Source organism: Triturus cristatus, chromosome 2_1 (assembly GCF_964204655.1).
Source record: "Triturus cristatus chromosome 2_1, aTriCri1.1, whole genome shotgun sequence".
In the NCBI taxonomy this organism is placed as follows: domain Eukaryota; kingdom Metazoa; phylum Chordata; class Amphibia; order Caudata; family Salamandridae; genus Triturus; species Triturus cristatus.
The window spans coordinates 369735882-369754955 of record NC_140581.1 but is presented as its reverse complement, the minus strand read 5'-3'; the positions used below and the strand labels follow the sequence as shown (position 1 = coordinate 369754955).

The 19074-nt window shown below is 48.3% G+C and overlaps 1 protein-coding gene across 3 annotated transcripts in view; it reads right to left on the bottom strand.

Annotated features, from left to right (window-relative positions):
- Positions 1-19074, bottom strand: part of IL31RA (interleukin 31 receptor A) — a 1058288-nt gene that overhangs the window by 778403 nt on the left and 260811 nt on the right. The window contains exon 1 of one of the 3 annotated variants that reach the window (XM_085631333.1): positions 13052-13259. The exons of the other annotated variants lie outside the window; for them this stretch is intronic. The gene's annotated coding sequence lies outside the window, so the exon portion shown is untranslated. Of the gene's footprint in view, positions 1-13051; positions 13260-19074 lie in introns of those variants that run through there. 3 annotated transcript variants of the gene reach the window in all.

Below are 19074 nucleotides of genomic sequence, written 5' to 3'. Positions count from 1 at the left end.
AAAATTACTAGCTCAATGGTGGAGTGATCAGACAGTCCTATGACAAAATTAACATACCTGTTACTTTATATCAGTTAAATGGCATAAAAAAGTAATGAATTTGTGAAAAGGACCAAAGAAAAAGGTTTGCTGCTGCACAGTTGAGTGACCATAGCACCAAACCCCTCCAAACTCAAAGAAGAAGGAAAAGGTGGACAGGGGCATTGGTGCTAAGCTGCCCATCAGAAGCTATTCCTAATGAGGGATTACTCGAAGACGCCATTCAAATACCTACTTACAGTAGTCAGTCTTTGAGCTGCCTGCCCAAGCACAGAGCCTAGTAACTCCAGAAAGGTCCTCATGACTGGTGGTGGTGCATAAACATTTAAAATGCAGAGTTGTGTGCCCTACTGTGTGCCACTTACCATGAGGTATCTCCCCAATCTATCCTGCCATTGATGGACGTGGGAAATACTTTTAAAATAGAAAAGCAGTCAGTCTGGATCCCTTGGAGAAGCTAGCAGGAAGAACAGCAATGAAGCCATATCTTTTGAGAAATGCACAATTGGTGCCTAACAGGTGTTTTTCTTGTAAAAGTAGGATATGTCGAACGTATCGCTTAGATGATTTTAACAGAGCCTCTTGCTTGATCTGGGTATTAAGCTATTAGCAATCTATAACACAAGCTTGAGGTACCCTACAATCCATTACAGCCATGTGATATTAGGACCACTACAATACAGAGAGAACAGAGAACCAACACAGAACTAACAGCAACTGAAAATAACGTTTCCAAATGTTACCTTCCACCTACCACACTTTTGCATTGGAAGCTTGTGTCGAAAACCCCATTTTGGTAATGCCGAATCCCACCGTAAGCACTAATTCAAAGACTCTACCCACAAAAAGTCCCATGAAATCTAAATTCTTCAAGGTCAATTACTTCATGCAAATCTTGCTATTTGCCACTGTAACTTCTTCGTGTACAGCATCGCAGTAAACCAGGCTGTATAAGGGCGCCAGGCGTTGCAGACAGTATAATGGGTACAGTTAACCTTGCCACAAATGAGAGTATTCAATGTATTAGAGGAGAACATTTTAGAGCTAGGAGTAAGTGATGTCGAAAGCACCTCGCCTGTGAATTGTAGGAAATCAGACAGTAAGTTACTCAGGAAAGAGCTGTGCCCATAAACCTTTTTGACGCATATATATGTGTTCCTCAAATAGATGGAGCGGGATGTGAAGTTTCTGGTTCATGCTCATCTACTGTCTAGTCGGATCCTGCTCAGCGTGGTTCACCTTCATTGGTGATCCTGCCCAATTCATGTGGATCTTCTGTATATTTACATTCTATTTGAAGAACCGGTATGCAGTTCCTAAGTGTGGGGGAGAGTGTTCAGTTCTGCTAAGAAGTGCCCTCACACCCCAGAGGATGTCATGCTTCATCATTGGGCCTGCTCCTCGTCGGGCCGGCACTGCGATGCCCGATGGGCACGCGCAAAGGGGCTCTTTAGCAGAGATCTTTTGCAGATGAAGCCTTATGGAGCATGCAAGTGTGTGGACTGGGTAGTGCGGTGAGTGTGCAGTATTGTTTAAAATAGGTCTAGGGTAGCCCTTTATATTAGTTTTATTCCTAGATTGGGCTCTAGCCTAACTAAAAGCAGGTAGCCCTGAATGGATATAATGGTCCTACAGGGCCTGTGTGGTGCATGAGGTTGACATGTTTCATGCCAAAGGTAGCCCCTAGCGGGTCTAGTGGCAATTCATCCGAACCGTGTTTGATACAGGGAAATTAATCTCAACTCTAGCACTACCGCAATGCTGATTCATGGATTGGCGTGATGTAGTAGTACCAGCCTAGCAGTTGAATACCAGGTCCAATTAGCCTAGTGATTTGAGACCCCTAAGATAGTAGGTCTGGATTGACGGGGGTGTTACGGCAGAGCACGTCGTCTCTCCGACGTAGGGTGGCGCGGCAACTAGCTGTGTTCCTACCCTGACTCTGGTCCCCGCATACCAGTTTTTCAAATACACGACTTAGGAGTACGTGTGCAGGACCTGATTAGAAAGCTCCTGGTTTGTCTTGTTTAAGAGATTATTTACATTCTATCTCATCGATCCTTTAGCTTAGATACAGAGGAGGCAGAGTGAAACTGTGGTGATCGCTCTCCCAAGCTTTTTCATTCTGCTGCCCAATCCTACACAGCTTTTGGAGTCTTACAGAAGGCTTCAGAACGAAGAGGACATTTAACGTTTCTGGAATAAAAGCATGTAATCTGAGCTGTTGTTTCACCTCCTCACACTATTTCCATGGTTTCTGGACTAGTTTAATATGCTTCGGAAGACCATATTCTCGGAGGCTTCACATATCACATTCTTCAAAGTTCGCACAGTTTGAAGTATTCCAACTCATCCCTGGTAAAAGAGAATCTTTGCGATGAGGGGTCTAGGTGGGGTTCGGTAGCGGTTTTTGCTGAGAGGCTAGGTGGCCTTTATGATCCCAAAACATGAGAATCATTTGTGGATAACAGGGGGTGCAGCCAATCCCCTATGAAGCTTTCCTCAGGAATATTCACATATCCCAAAGGATTACACCTAACATGTCCCTCACCATCCTCCACCTGTTCTTCCAATACTCTCACAGAAGTAGCAAGTCATAACACCATTGAGGTAAGTTCCTTGACCACGTACTCAGAGATGTGGACTTTAGGTTCGATGGCTCTTCCTACAGTATTGCACGTTTTGTTGCAAGAGAGCCACATTATTATGAACCTCTCCAATTTTCATCTCCAGGGTGCTGTGTAGAATGACATTAGTGATTTACTGTTGTTCCTCTGTTTTGGTTACCATGTTGGGTTCCTACCGCCATGGCCAATGTCATAACCACAACCAATTTGGCAAATGTATTCATACGTCCCTGGTTAGGGGTAGTCCAGTCTTATCTTGAACCATATTGCTGCTCATTTAAGCAAATGTCGTGCTCCCCGGTTTTTTCAAAGCAGCCTTTATGAATAGGAAGGTCCAGAGTTGGCTAATGTATGACTGTTCTTAGTAGGTCCATGTGGTAATGAAGAGGAAAGCTTGGTAGTCCATGCAAGTATTAAGTAGGTTTATATACAGGATTAGTTGTTATGATGTAAAGTAGAGCCCCACCAGGAGCAGCCTTCCTGCTGCTCAGCCCATACTCCAACTGACACTCCACATCCAGGCAACCTCACATTTCATTACATCACCATGCACACAAACATTCCACAGCACATTCACACTGGCTGAGCAGCACGTATAACACATCTCCTTCTCTTTAAACAAATGACAAAGAAGCTCTAAAAAGAATAACATCAAAATAGTGCATACAAAGGATGACAATAAAACTATTACATGCAACACAGAGACATCAGAACAAATGCAAGCAAATAATCATTGTAGCAAAGTGCTGATGTGAAAGCATGCAGATAAAAGATCAAAACATATCATGCATGTGTACAGGAAATGATAAGATAAAGATAATAAAAGGGGATATACACACATCATCTCCCTTTTTAACCAAACCAAGAAAACGCACACACTACCACAAGACAGAAGCTAAACCCAGATACCCAAAACAAGCTGGCTGTCCAGGCCAACAAGAAAGAGGTACGAAGGATACCAACTACAAGGCGCGGTAGGGAACCCTGCAGGCAAGAGCAAGTCAAAAAAACATAGAAAATGAAGAAAATACATTCCACAGCAAACAGACGGCATAAACGCTGCCCTCCACCCTTACCCGTAGTAAGGATGGTACATGTGGAACAGCGCTCCACACGGAACATGTAAAAGTGCACAACTCAACACCCAATCAAATCGTAAGAGAAATAGCAATCACTAGGAAAAACACTCACTCTTCAAAATCTGGCTTCGAATCAGCCCTTCACCCAAACCCGAAGTTAGAGTGGTACGTGTGGAAAGACAATTCACACGGAACATGTAAAAGTACACAACTACACTGAATCAAGTAGTCAGGGAAAACAGCACTCACTAGGGACAATACTCACTCTTCAACAATCTGGCTTCAACTTAGCCCTTCACCCAAACCCGAAGTAAGGGCGGTAAGTGAGGAGAGAAGCTCCACATGGAACATGTAAAGGTGTAGTACTGTTTAGCTAATCAAGAAGTTAAAGAAAACAGCAATCACTAGCAAAAAACACTCACTCATCAACAATTTGGCTTCAAACCTCCCCTGAATTACCTCTCTGAAATGTACAATGTGGCACTCTCCCAACGTATAAATTTTAGGTAGCAAAAAAATAAATACTAGAAAGCATGCTTGAATTTATGAAGTAAGAACATGCGCTATAAAAGAAGCACATGGTACAGTGCACATAGACTTTAAATTACCAAAAATCTCACTAAATGCACACAGCATAAATAATAATACACTCAATAACGGCAAGGCATACCTGGCAGCAAGTTAAACATGGCATAGAAACAAGATGGCAGTACATTGAGCATGACATAGCAAGAAGATGTCAAGAAATAGCAATAACAATATGAGCTGAACAGCAATAAACATGTTCAAGATAAAAAAAAAACACAGTAGCTTCAACAGTGGCTGGGATGAGAATTTTTTTTTTTTGCCATGAGGGTTCAAATGCCAACACAGGAGTGCTTCTTCCTCCAAACTAGAGCAAAAGTGATGATGGTGCTGTGACTACAAACCCCGACCCAAGACCACAACTTACATATGTTACGCATCCATTGAAAAATGAAGAAGCAACATCCAATGGAAAACAAAAACCATTGACAACTATTGCATTAACAGGACTACATTGCCATAAGTTTCAATACTGGTACTTGTCCCTGCACAGTGCCGACAATACTCTCCATTCAGGCCAGACGGGACATACCGAAATACAGTCTCCAACGGATCTCCACGACTGCGCTGGGGTCGCATGCCGACATTATAATCTGTAATGTATCTCCTCACAAAATGAGCATTGCTCGGGGAAGGATAAAAAAAGTGGCGAGGCAAACATGAAGTTCCACCAGCCGTCAAGTTGGCAGCACATACCCTAGGAGCACGCCAGGTGGCTCCAGGCATGGCAGCACATACCCTAGGAGTGAGCCGGGTGGCTCCAGGCACGTACGTGCTATACAGCATCATGTTCCAGGGTTACTCAACAAACCAGGAACTGCCGTTGAAAAAGAACTGGCACACGAGGAACAACTGTTGGTGCGAATGAGCGTGCTTACCGGTTGTCTCGCTGGAGTTCCACGCGTTTATCTCATCACAACCCCACAGCAAGACTATGCCTCGTCGCGAGCACTTTGAATAGGTAAGCATTATTCATACCTCGCGCTGAGATAACGGTCCACCAAGTTTTCCACCCTTGAGATGTCCACACAAAAGCACAATCTACCTGACATTTGCCAAATCCCCAACTGTGTACAAAGATGCACCAACACTGTCTGTTTAAACACGCTTGGGGTATCAGCTTCTTCTTTAGCGCCGCTCCTCACAAAGCAGCATTTTGAAAAAACACCTGTGGGATAAAGGTTCTTCCTGAGCGTCGCAAGCTGACACTTGGGTGTGTAAGCTTTCCGGTAGGCATCTCACACCACGCGGTACTCACCAAATATCGCCCATACCAACACAGCAGATCTGACCACGATAAACCAGTAGAGGACACTTAACACTGCCATATGAAAGTAGAATGCCGCCAGTCCAGGTTAGATTATAGCAGGTGCACTCCTTACAAATCAAAGAAGTTCTTCCACACAAAGGTTGATAGAACTCCTCTACGTGAAGACACAAATATGTAAATGGAAAGCTAAGCAGGGACTGGCACGCCCAGGTTGGGGCCGACCGGTCTTGTGGTCACTGGTGGGGCTCAGGGCTGCCAATCTGCTTTTAATCTCGTAGCACTTGGTTTTAAGAGGAGGTTTTTTTTGTTAAAGAGTTACTTCAAGCTTCAAATTCCAATCTAGGTTAAGCTTCACTTAGTTTCAGCTTCTAACAAGTTCCCACACGGAAAGGACAATCAGAATATCATTGATGCTAGAGTGGTAAGCTGCATCTGTCAAAGTGATTGAAGAGCTCTAGCTGAAGAAAAGTAAGGTTTGACCCCCCTTATCATTTGGTTTCTGCACATTTTACACTCAGATTCCATGAGTAGATGGAAAGCTGCAGACAAATTTATCACCACCATCGGGACCGTGCCCAAATAACAGTGACCTGTAACAATGCCTACACATATACGCTATCATATAAATGTTCCAGGGAAGCTAAAAGCAGTAGCGGTTGCTTGGATATATTTAGGACAACCAGGGTATTTGAAACAGATGATGCAACCTGGGTCTGTTAAGATAGCACACCTTTTTTAACCACACCTTTAAACTACATCAGAAGGTCAAACAGGTCCACCAAGGCCACCTTGACAACTACAATTCCTGGTGGCATCTAAGCTATCTGTGAACCTGGAGACCCTGTGTACAAGTCTAAGCCACGTTACAGCGTAGAGGAAGTTAAATCAAGAAAGAAAGGCAGATGTAAACAAGCATTTGCAATGCAATAGGTCTCGCATTATAAAAGTGTGAGCAGCTGGCATTGCTAAGAATAATGCAACACTAGCTATTGGCTTTGTAAATGATTAATAAATGCCATTATGTGTTTGTTTTATAAAATAGATTAAAAAAGGCATTGTCATGAACAATGCCAATAGCTTAAACTTTTGCAAATGCGAGACCTATTGCATTGCAAATGCTTGTTAATGCTTTTTTTTGGCCCATTTCACGATCTCAGGTTCATTTTGCTGTCTTCTTGTCCATTCTGCTCTATATGACACTTCTGGGTGTGTTCACCTTGTCTGACCTGCTCCTCTCATCATCTCTGCCCATTTTGTTTGAATACGGTACTTACGGTCTTGTTAAAAATTTCCCTCGTTCTTCTTCCCCTCTTCAAAAACCAGTTCGATTTCAATTCTGAAAACAAACTACCCATCAGATTAAGGCAGCAATAAATAGAAACAAGCATTGGCATAGCCAGTAAGTCTCGCCTTTGGGACCTTATAAGCTTTTAGCCATGCAGCACACTATCCTGGGTGCTGTACCTCCGGGGTTTGAATAGCTAAACAATTACTATACACTGGGTCATGTAGTCTGATTTAGGAATACAAATAGAGCAAAGCAAATAGAAAGCCCAAAATTGTGACTGAGGTTGCAGGCCTTCCCTTGGGGTATTTTCTCCATAATAGTCAGAATGCCTTCACTCATTACCTGTGGCAATTCTGCAGCCAGGGTGTTTTCCCGCACAATTATAGATTTGCTGTATTTGCCACATAGACCATCATCTGCAGATTTGGACACAAAATGTTTTGTTTCTAGTGCAAACGTAGTGTTTACGCACAGTGGAAGGCCCTTCACAAAGGTTTACTGGTCACCTCTCTGTAGCTTGTTAATGTACTTGGATGTTAAACAGGTACTAATTAGGTGAAAGCTTTACTCAGAAAGTGTTAAAGTGCAAAAATTATAAAATAACAAAGTAATACTAACGAAATCTGAGGAATGGTTTGCTTTTCTTGCTGCATAATATAGTCAACCCTCCCGCATAATGTGGTCATCTCCTGATGCATAATTCCAATGCTCCTGCCTGTAGCCTAAGATATCCCACTGGAACATACAACTGAACAATAAAAGAGTAATGGAGAACCATACTCACCTGAAATCATGCTTGCTTTTTTCCACCATCTAGCTTTATTTGTAACAGGACAGAGAACAGAAGGCCTTGCCACAGTGCACGAATGGTAAAATTATATTACAATACCAAGGAAATAAAGGTTTCACTTCACTGTTTTAGAAACGGTATTGCGTTTAAATTGTGCGTACATTTGCTGCTGGGGTGTCATCAATGGCGTCCAGACGTCTTCAGAAATGAAACTGAAAACCAAGAGAGAAATATACTGGAAAAGCCTGAACAAGTCGAGGTGCTTGAGAAAACATTAACCCCCTCCAGGTGGCGAGCCACCCCTCCCCGCTTCCCCCCTTGTACAGTCTAGCTCCGCTCTGCTACCCTAAAACACCACTGACAACTTTCTTGGGTGCCCGAAAAGGTCGCAGTTTTATTAGCATGATAACAATTTACACATTTGTATCACCTTGATCGTGGTTATGTACATGCTGCATTATTATTGTCCTTGACCCAGTTCTAGCAATCACCTAGGCGAGGAGGGGACCCTTTTTGCGTTCTGTGCTTCCGGGTCTAGGCTTCAGCTTGCTACCGATTTGGCGGGTCTCCGTTTGGACCTGTCTGGGCTGCAAGTGCCGTCCCGCTCGCCCTGTGCCCTTTCGTGGGCCCTCCCCTCGCCCAGAGGTCCCTGCCGGCTGGCATCCCAAGGGCCTTTTCTTGCGCATCTGCTCTATTTTCTTGCGATTGGGTCCTTTGCTTTTTGTCTCCTTCTGAGCCCCTGCCGTGAGGCATCCCAAGGGTCATGGGAGAGCATTACCTCTAAACTTTGCTGGCAGCGTGCCGCCCTTTGGCTCGCTCACTGCCCCTGCCGTGCGGCATCCCCAGGGCCCTGTGAGAGCCTCACATCTATCTTCTACTGAGTTCTTCCCTTTTGTTTGGTAATTTTGTTAGTTTAGTTCCGCTATCCTCCACCGTTCAGCTGCGACGACCGACTCTTAGGTGTGGGTGGGTGGGTTTCTTCTTTCTTCGTCCTCAGCTCGGGGGGGGGGGGGGATTTGTGACTCCATTGGAGCCCTGCGTCCCTTTTTATCCCCCCCCCGGCCCCTATGCTCGCCCCCTGATTGGGGGGGGGCTTGTCCGTGCCCCCAGGGCCAATCCTGGCCGCGTTGGCCTAGTCCCCATGTAAATTTCCGGAGGGGGTTGGGCGGGGGAGGGTCGCCGCCCCCGGATGGCGTTTTGGCCCGGGCCTCTAATGGGTCCGGCTTTGCCTACCCGGCCCGGGTTCTAACCCCCTCCAGGTGGCGAGCCATCCCTCCCCGCTTCCCCCCTTGTACAGTCTAGCTCCGCTCTGCTACCCTAAAACACCACTGACAACTTTCTTGGGTGCCTGAAAGGGTCGCAGTTTTATTAGCATGATAACAATTTACACATTTGTATCACCTTGATCGTGGTTATGTACATGCTGCATTATTATTGTCCTTGACCCAGTTCTAGCAATCACCTAGGCGAGGAGGGGACCCTTTTTGCGTTCTGTGCTTCCGGGTCTAGGCTTCAGCTTGCTACCGATTTGGCGGGTCTCCGTTTGGACCTGTCCGGGCTGCAAGTGCCGTCCCGCTCGCCCTGTGCCCTTTCGTGGGCCCTCCCCTCGCCCAGAGGTCCCTGCCGGCTGGCATCCCAAGGGCCTTTTCTTGCGCATCTGCTCTATTTTCTTGCGATTGGGTCCTTTGCTTTTTGTCTCCTTCTGAGCCCCTGCCGTGAGGCATCCCAATGGTCATGGGAGAGCATTACCTCTAAACTTTGCTGGCGGCGTGCCGCCCTTTGGCTCGCTCACTGCCCCTGCCGTGCGGCATCCCCAGGGCCCTGTGAGAGCCTCACATCTCTCTTCTACGGAGTTCTTCCCTTTTGTTTGTTAATTTTGTTAGTTTAGTACCGCCACGCTCCCTATGGTTTCACGATCAGAGGGAGCTCCCCCCCAACCGACGCCTGCCTCGACTTACTGTCATAGGAAACCCCTCTGCTCCAGTACCCCCACAATATTCAGCAGAAACATATCCATTCCCACCCCTGTGAGGTGTACTCCGTCTTCCCTGTGATACCCAGGGGATCTTAGGTTGATGAACCCATGCCGTACGAAACCCCAGCCGTTGGCCTTGCATACTTTCGCCATCGTAATATTGAGTTTTCTTCTGGACTTTTCTACCGCCCCCAGGTCAATTGCCCCCCGCCAGGTGGTCCATACTATGATTTCAGAAAAAATTATGTCAGCGGGGCATACCATGCGTGCCACTGCCGTGAGGCCTTTCTGCATGTCTTCGAGGAGCGCCCTCCGCCCCATTGCCGCCAAGTCATTCCCGCCTAGGTGGACCACCACCGCGTCTGGCTTGCTACCCCGCTGTAGCGCGTCCCGCACCGTGTGCAGCAGCTGTTCCCATCTCATCCCGGGACGCCCCCACCATTCGATGTCGGTATCCCGCAACCATATTCCGCCAAAGTCCCGTCTGGCCGCTGCCCACCTCTGCGCCCGCGTCTCGTAAGAGTGCCCCACGATCCAGACCTTCCTTTGTGAAGCGCTCGGACCTGGAAAAACATGGGGGGGGCGGGGGGGGGAGTGTGGGCTTAGTACATTGTTGGGCGTATGTACCGCTTGTAAGCACCGGATGCCCAACGCCCTATCCCCTTGATTACCCCCCCCGCCCAAGCCCAGCTCTGCCGCCGTGGTGGCTGCCCCAATTCTAAATGAGTGTGACCCATATTCCCGTGCGGGGAGCCCCAGCGCGTCTATGGTCTTTCTCATTACCGCTATAAACTGAAAGCGGCTGAGAAAAGACCCATCCCAGTGTTGGAAAAGTGGCCCCTTCCTCCCTCGACTGCTCTCTAGATGCCCTTTTAGAAGGCACACTGGGTAGTGCACAGCGTCCTTCGTGCAGTGCAGCCTGGTCCATATCCCTTTGCCCGTCTGGTCCGTCTTGGACCTCCGTAGCAGTATGTCCATGTGCTCATCCTGCATGTCTACCTCCTCTCTATGTATGCATGTCGCTCCCGAGTCCACCACTGAAGGGGCTACCACCTCGCTGACCCTGTATGCCCCGAAGAATGCTACAGCGAATGCTGCCCGAAATAGTGTGATTTCATGTTGTGAGGAGCAGATCCCGTCCAGGGTTCCCAGCATCGCCTGTAGTAGTCTGAAATGGATGGGGCGCCTGGCGTCCCTTGGTGCCCCCTGTAGCCTGCTCCACCCTTTCATAGCCATTCGACATTCAAACGCCCTTGTTGGGTCCTCCCGCCCTGCCATCTTTGTGTAGTGCGCTATTGCACTTAAATGCGCTTGTGCCCAGGTCTTTGACTTCCCTTCCCGGAAAGCCCAATCAATGAATTCTAGGATTTCCTTTTTTTGGGCCCATTGTCCCTTCTTTAATCCCATCCTGCCCCTAAAAGTCCCCCAGCACTTCCTGTAACGGCCGTTGGTCTTAGGGGCCAGTGCATTGTCCAGTAGCCGTCTTAGCCCGGTTCCACCCATGCCCACGCTTCCTCCGGCATCGGGGTCATCCGTCTGTCTGCGCCTGGAGCCAGCTTCCTGAACTTCTCCCACTGGAAACGAGAAATAGCATCCGCAGCTAAGTTTTCTACACCCTGGATGTGCCTTGCCCTCAGTGCAATGTTGCCTCTTAATTGGCAGCCCACTAGCTTCCGCAGTAGGGTCCCTACAGCTGGGCATCGCGCAGCTCCTGTGTTGATTGCCTGCACCACAGCGTGGTTGTCTGACCATAGCGTGATTTGCCTATTTGCTAGTCGTGGGGCCCAGACGTGGAAGGCTACTACTATGGGAAACAGCTCTAACAGTGCTATGTTCGCGGTCAGCCCGGATGTGTACCATGATTCCGGCCATTCCCCTGCTGTCCACGCCGTCCCTAAGATTGCCCCGAAGCCGTACCCCCCTGCTGCGTCGGTGTAGAGTTCCAACTCGCTGGCCAGGACCCAAGGGGCCCGCCAGATCAGGGTGCCGTTGAAATCTGTCAGAAAACTCTCCCATTGGCCGAGGTCGTCCCTCACTCCCTGCGTTATGCGAACCCTGTGATGCCTCTGGGTCAGGCCCCTCGTGAGCCAGGCCAGCCTCCTGGCGAATGGGCGCCCTGCGGGAATTACCCTTAGGGCAAAGTTCAGTTTCCCTAGTAGCTGCTGTATCTCCCCCAGAGTCGCCTTCTTTTGTTGTTTCAACTTCTTTATGTCGCCGAGCATGCCCTCCACCTTCTCGGCTGGCAGCTTGCATGTCCCTGCCACTGAGTCTAGCTCTATCCCCAAGAACGTCAGTTTCGTTGTGGGACCCTCCATTTTATCCTGAGCTATCGGGATGCCTAGTTCCAGCATCAACGCCATGAAGTTGCTGAGGAGGGTAGCGCAGTCCTCTGTGTTTGCCCTACCCACAAACAAGAAGTCATCCAGGTAGTGGACGCGCCCCCCTCTGGGCGTCCGTTGCCCCAGCTCCCATTCTTCTTTCTTCGTCCTCAGCTCGGGGGGGGGGGATTTGTGACTCCACTGGAGCCCTGCGTCCCTTTTTATCCCCCCCCCCGCCCCTATGCTCGCCCCCTGATTGGGGGGGGGGGCTTGTCCGTGCCCCCAGGGCCAATCCAGGCCGCGTTGGCCTAGTCCCCATGTAAATTTCCGGAGGGGGTTGGGCGGGGGAGGGCCGCCGCCCCCGGATGGCGTTTTGACCCGGGCCTCTAATGGGTCCGGCTTTGCCTACCCGGATCGGGTTCTAACGCTCTGGCCGCTGCGCCTCAGGAGATTCGGTGTTCAGAACCTCAAAAACATATGACTATTGTTCCTAGATAAAATCTTTCTGTAGACACTTTTAGAAAAAAATTATTTATCAATAGCATGATGCGTGGCAGCTTAACATGGCAGCCGACCAACCCATACAGAGACTGAGCCTGCCGGGACAGTAAAATGGTTGTGGATTCCTCTGCACATACACACCGAGAGTATTTTTGTTAAAAGAATAAAATAAGTAGAAGCTTGGTTTATTTATAATTCTCCACGAAATGGTACAATGCACTTCTCGGTACAAATTGCGTGCCTCAAAATAACAAATGGATAATAAATAATCAAAAAGTATCACCAGTTCGAAAGTTCGATGAAGCACATCATTTCTGTGACCTCTGCCTCTACCGCGCTCACAAGTGTTGGTAAATAAATGGGGAGCCCAGGGTCCTGGCCACGTCACTTGGACCCTGAAACTAAAATGCTTGCCTGCAGGACAGTAAAGACCAGAGAACATAACAGGAGTGGGGATGTTTCTTGCTAACTTTATTATACATCCATATGTGCAGGAAAACAGGAAAATGGTTGCTCAGGGAATGATTTCGCATCTGTGGTGGATTGTCACTCGGTTTTTCAGGTCATGACGTACCTTACCTGATGAATTGCGCTGATGCCATAAATGTTGGTGTTGTTTAGTAGGTCGCTCTCGCTTTGGCCCTGCAGCATGGCTTCGGCATCTTCCAGGTAGCCAGCTGCGCAAGCTGGCAGGAATTTGCCAGCCCCATTGAAGCGAACGGCCCAGGACTTAATATGGAGAACGGGAGGGGTGTGGGAACAAAGTTAACACGGACAACGGGAGGGGGGCGGGAACAAAGTTAACAAGGAAAACGGGAGAGGGGCAGGAAAAGAGTTAATACAGACAATCGGAGGGGGTACGGGAACAAAGTGAACACGGACAACGGAAGGTGGCGGGAAAAAAGTTAACACGGACAACGGGAGGGGGTGGGAACAAAGTTAAAACGGACAACGGGAGGAGGCGTGGAAAAAATTAACACGGTCAACGGGAGGGGGGCGGGAAAAAGTTAACACAGACAACGAAGAAAGTTAACACTGACAACTGGTGTGGGACTAAAGGCAGCACAATCTATGGCGGGAGGGGGGCGACAACAAAGTCAACACAGATGGCCTCCATGATAGCAGCAGTGCTCGGAACAAGAAAGCCGAGGCAAAAGAAAACAAGCATTTGCAATGCAATAGGACTCGCATTTACGTGAGAGCTATTGCATTGGAAACGGGAGTGCGGATGGGCAAGAAGGCACAAGCGGGAGTGTGGGGGGTTGCGGGGGACGAGAAGTCATGGACTGCGGGAAGGGGGGCATGGGAAGAAAATAGTTTTCAAAGTAAAGGGGCCTGTAGCCATGGAAGGATACAAATGACGAAATGGCCATCATGAGGGACTAACAAGCCGAAAACCAATCGGAAGGCAGCATTTAGGACCTAAGCCAATGAAAAAGGTGGGCGGAGAGTGGGCGGAGTTCCACAGAGCTTCCACGCCATACTGAATACTGCATGCCTCGCAAAGAAAGCAGCGCATTCACGCTGCCGCTATAGGCTCGACCTAAAAAGACAAAGAATTTAAGGGGTGGCAGCACATAACAGTGAGAACAAGGCCATTAGTTCCGACTGTAATGAGAAGCTAGGAATGGACTACAAGGATTAGGCAGGTGCTGATCAGAACAGACTTTCATTATAGCATTGGCAACTCATTGCGAAATACTGGACACAATAACAAACCCTACAGTTGGTATAAATCTCACCAGGGCTGTGGCCCGGATCATGGCTCAGCGATTATAGTTCAATCCAACCATGACCAATGGGACAGTTTTTTACTCCACAACTAATGGATAATTGAATACCGGGACATTTCCTGAGAGCTGGAATGGTTCTATAACTAAACCTGGTTTTTTGTTTTTTTTAAATGGCCCTTTTGGTCCCAAAAAATATTGCCAAATTAGTTTAATTAATGTAGGAGCTAGAATACTTGCTAAGTAAAACCTCTTATATCTGAAAGACTGGATTGCTAACAGTAAGTTGATACCTATTGGTCAAGGTAGTTTTGAAGAACATTTCACTATAGATCATTACTTCAGGCTCTGGGCAATGGGACAGAAAGTGATTGAAATAAGAGCAAATTTGTTTTGATGTTTTGTCAACCTTCGTTCGGCTTTTGACTTGGGTAACAGTCGCTTGCTTTGGGGAAAATTGATGGGGATGGGCATTCCTATGGCTCTACTGGCTGTGTTGAAAGAGTTACATCACGATAAGTGGGCAAGAGTGGAGATAGATACCAACAGGGCCCTTTCAAGGCAAATCCCAATATATAATGGCCTTAGGCAGGGTTGTATTCTGGCCCTAACGTTGTTTGCCCAACATTTTGCGGATATGCCAAGTTATCTAAATAAGTCCCACTCTTTATCACCTAGGATGGGGGTTCGTCACATACAATGTTTACTGTATGCTCATGACCTTGTTATGCTTGATGTGACTTGGGTGGGTCTGCAACGGATGCTGCAAGCATTCACCAACTGTTGTAATGCAAACTATTAAATAATGAATAGAGAAAAAACAAATATATTTGTTATTGGGGGGGGGGGGGGACCAAAACTATAAGTGGTTTATTGGGGATATGTCAGAGGAAGACACCATCATATCTGGGTATGATGTTCAATAATAATTTACAACAGAAAACCCTCTTAAATTCTTTAGAAATTAGAAACTGTACAACTGTGGGGGGCTTAAAGAAATTCAAGAGAGATTTCAGCTGGCCATCGATAACCCCAGTGATCACGGCAAACATGGTCATAGTGCCTCCTCAATTGCTGTATGGCACAGAAATCATATTTCTAAGTTTGTGACATGATTAGAATAAAATAGAGGACAGTAGCTTAAAAAGTCTTCTAGGCCTCCCCCCATCATGTATGATACAAGCTATCCATCATGTATGATACAAGCTATCCATACAGAAGTTGACTTAACCTCCTAGAATATTATGTCAGCAAATATAACTTGACGATTTTGGCAAATAACACAAGTGTGTTCAAAAGGAGAAGTGTTCAAGCATTGTATGAAATAAATTTGCCATAGTAAACTCTGTTGGACAAGAGTCAGAAGGAGCTGGTTAAATGAACTGGCCCGTCTGTTAAATTTAGAAGATTTTAGTTGTGATGCTCCAATAAAATTCAGTAAAATGATATACAAGGGAAAAGGCTTGTCTAGAGACAGGGATTTGAGATATCTTAATTTTTTTTAAATGTGTTTTATACAGCACGAACTCCACCCGAAGGTATCGGAAGTGCTTTACATGAACAACGATTGCGCTACAGACAGACACGTTCATTAGGTCTTGCCTGACCCAGCGCATGCGCTGGTCTGGCGAGACTTTTAGTGAGGGCTTCAAAAAATGCTGCCATGGCCGGCCTACAGCTTGCGTGCATGTGCGCGGGCGCGCCCTTACGAGTAGAGGCGCCATATGGGTTTCCTCTCGCTCTCCCCCGCGCACGCCTCTCGCTCTGCCTCTCTGTCTTGCTCACACCTCCCCTTCCACATAGCACGTCTCACGGCCGCGCGTGCTGCGAAATCACAATCGCGGTCAATGCTTGCTTTGTTAAGCATGTATCCAATAAAGAAACCTTTATTTTTAGCATATACATTTTTGGGGGAATACATTCTCAGCTTTTTAACTTCATAAAAAAATATACAATGTCGCAATTAAAAAAAATAGGCTGTGGCTTTTTTTATGGAAGGGCAAGATATAGATATTGCTCAGTAACAGGAGAATCCATCTTTGCTTGTGGTTAAGGGCTGCAAAGGACTAAAGATCTTATGTTTTTCTTTAACACTTAGGTCATAGGAATAACAAAGGATTCCAACTAACGTCATATATCTCTGGCAAGGAAATGATTCTGCATGTCTATAATTACGAAGAATGGTGCTGCTTTCTACCGCAGGGATCCATCACATGACGCAGGTACAAAGATGTCTCTTCTTTCATGCTCCGCTTCGGAAAATTGGAGGAACAGAATGAGAGTGAATAGCATATTCCTCGTGAACCATTCAAATTGAATTGCAAAGTATTCCTTGGAACTTACCGTATAAATACTGCATTTGCATATCTGACACGGAAAGACCGATTTGGGGTTGCATGTAACTTTGGGACAAATTACCATGGCCGGGCATTTCCTATGCGTAGGATTCATTTCTCTTTAAAGACCCCCTATCACTCCACGACATAAACAGGAAATGCCTCACCCAAAAACGAATGACTGTTTATTATAACAAAATAACAAGCCCGGCGACTGTGGTGGAAGGATTCTGTAAGTAAACCTCCCCCCTCCCCAGTGATAAATAGACATTGACAGCTGCAGGACTTCTGACGTGTAATACCGCACCTTGAAAACCTCGGTACAGCAGGGTGCGGTGTTGGACAGGCCACATGAAGGGCTTGCTCCCTCCCCGCATGACAGGGCCCGAGCCCCGGCCCTCCAGGTGTTACCCACAGAAGCAACCCGCACCCCGTCTCATACGGGACTCCTGCCCCCGGACATCTCTGTATCATGGGGCCGAACCACTACCGGCTCCCTCGCCCGGCCCGGCCGCCATCTTGGACACTGCACCACGAGGCCGCGTGGCCTCAGCTCGACCCTAACCCTGGCCCTGGCCAGGCCCCGACATCCCGGCACCACCATCCACCCAGGAGGTGAACGGACCACTTGGCAGGTCAATGGGAGAAAGAAGTGTCGATGGCTCTCCCCCGCCAGGTGCCGATCGCCCCCCAGCTCCCCCGGGCGCTGGCTCCACCCCCCTGCTGAGTGTCTGGACTCCCTCATCCCGGACCTCCCGACTTCCAAGTGCGAGGGTCCGGACATCAAAGGGCGCCAGACCTATAACTGGGGCAGCTCCAGAGCAGGAAGGCAGTTGTATCCTGGAGTCGAGAGACACCGTGAAGAACTCATCCTTGACGGACTACTGGCGCTGCCGTAGCCCTGCCTTGCGAACTATCGTCCTGCCTGCTGGTGCTGCCGCAACCTTCTGCATCCTTCATCCTCGTCGGGACCTGCTGGCGCTGCCGCGGACCGTTGTAACTACCACCTTCACCGGGACCTGCTGGCGCCGCCGCGGACCGTCGCTACCTACGATCATCTCGGGACCTGCCGGCGCTGCCGCGGCCCGTCCATCTAGAACGCCGAGCTCGAGGATTGTGAGCTATCCATCATATCATCGCATCTACCAGATTGGTAACAAGACTGTCCCGCTACCCCCTTTCCCAACCAAGAGACTAGAATCGAGGGGACCCCTGAGTCCTGACCTCCTTGTACCATTCTATCGTACCTAAAGATTGCTTATAAAGAACGTTAAACCTTATCTTTGTGTGGTGTACATCTGTGGGGGGGAAGTTACTCGTCTGTACGATCGCTGGAGACGGCTCTCCCCGGAGACCTCTCCCCTTGTCCTCGGCCGACCCTCCCGGTCCGTCTAACATTGGTGGCCAGCGGCGCGATCCGAATCAACGCGTAATCGTACAGAGAGTAGCTCACCCCACGACGAAACCACAATGACAACCAAAGAGAGCGGATCCACCGAGAAATTCCAGATGGAGAAATTGGAAGAGTACAGCCATCGTGAGTTGAAACAATTCTGCATTGAACTAGGCATTGCTACCACCGGTCTGAGTACTAAAGACGATTTCAAGCACGCCATTGAGTCGTGGGCAGAAACCGGGGCCGCCAGACCCCCGGACCAAAACGTTGCAGCATCAGAGAGGAACACCACGGCTCCCGAGGAGCGAAGAACGGGTCTCTCGCAGGAAGAGATCCAAGAGAGAGAAAAAAGCAGACTACATGAGTTAGAAATGGCACGGCTCAAAATGGACGGTGAACTAAAATTAGCCGAACAAAAACTGAACCTAGAACATCTGCGGCTCCGAGAAGAACGGGAAGAAAAACAGAGGCAGAGAGAGCTCGAAGAAAAGAGATTAGCGTACGAACACGAGCGCAAACTGGCAGAAATAGACCTACGGAAGCAGAACAAAGAACTGGGGGTGCCCGAGCAACCGCGCACCCCAGGAGCGACAGAAAAGAAAGTCCACATCCCCAAGGATGTAGTTCGAGAGTATTTCCGAAATGACGACATACAACAGTGGTTCAAGGCCTACGAGATCGCCATGACCTCCCACCGGATCGATCGAAGTGACTGGGGAGCCGGTCTATGGGGGAGGTTCGTCAATGAAGGCCGCGATGCCCTGTTACAGCTCCCAGACCATCTGATGACATCCTATGACCACATGAAGGCTGCCCTCCTCACCCGATATGGGCTCACACCCGAAATGTACCGCCAGAGGTTCCGAGACTGCACCCGGATCCCGGGTACAACTTGGGTGGAATATGTAAACTATTTCAGCCGAGCCTTCGAGGGTTGGATCAAGGGAAGCCACGTAACGACCTACGAGCAACTTTTTAATCTCATGGTGTGGGAGCACCTCTCTAACAACTGCTTCATCGAGCTCAGGCAGCACCTCCTCGACAGTAAATTGACTGACCCACGGCAGCTCGCCGCCGAAGCTGACCGGTGGGAAAGCACCCGAGTAGGCCGGAGTGGGCCGCACGAACAGAACCGGAACA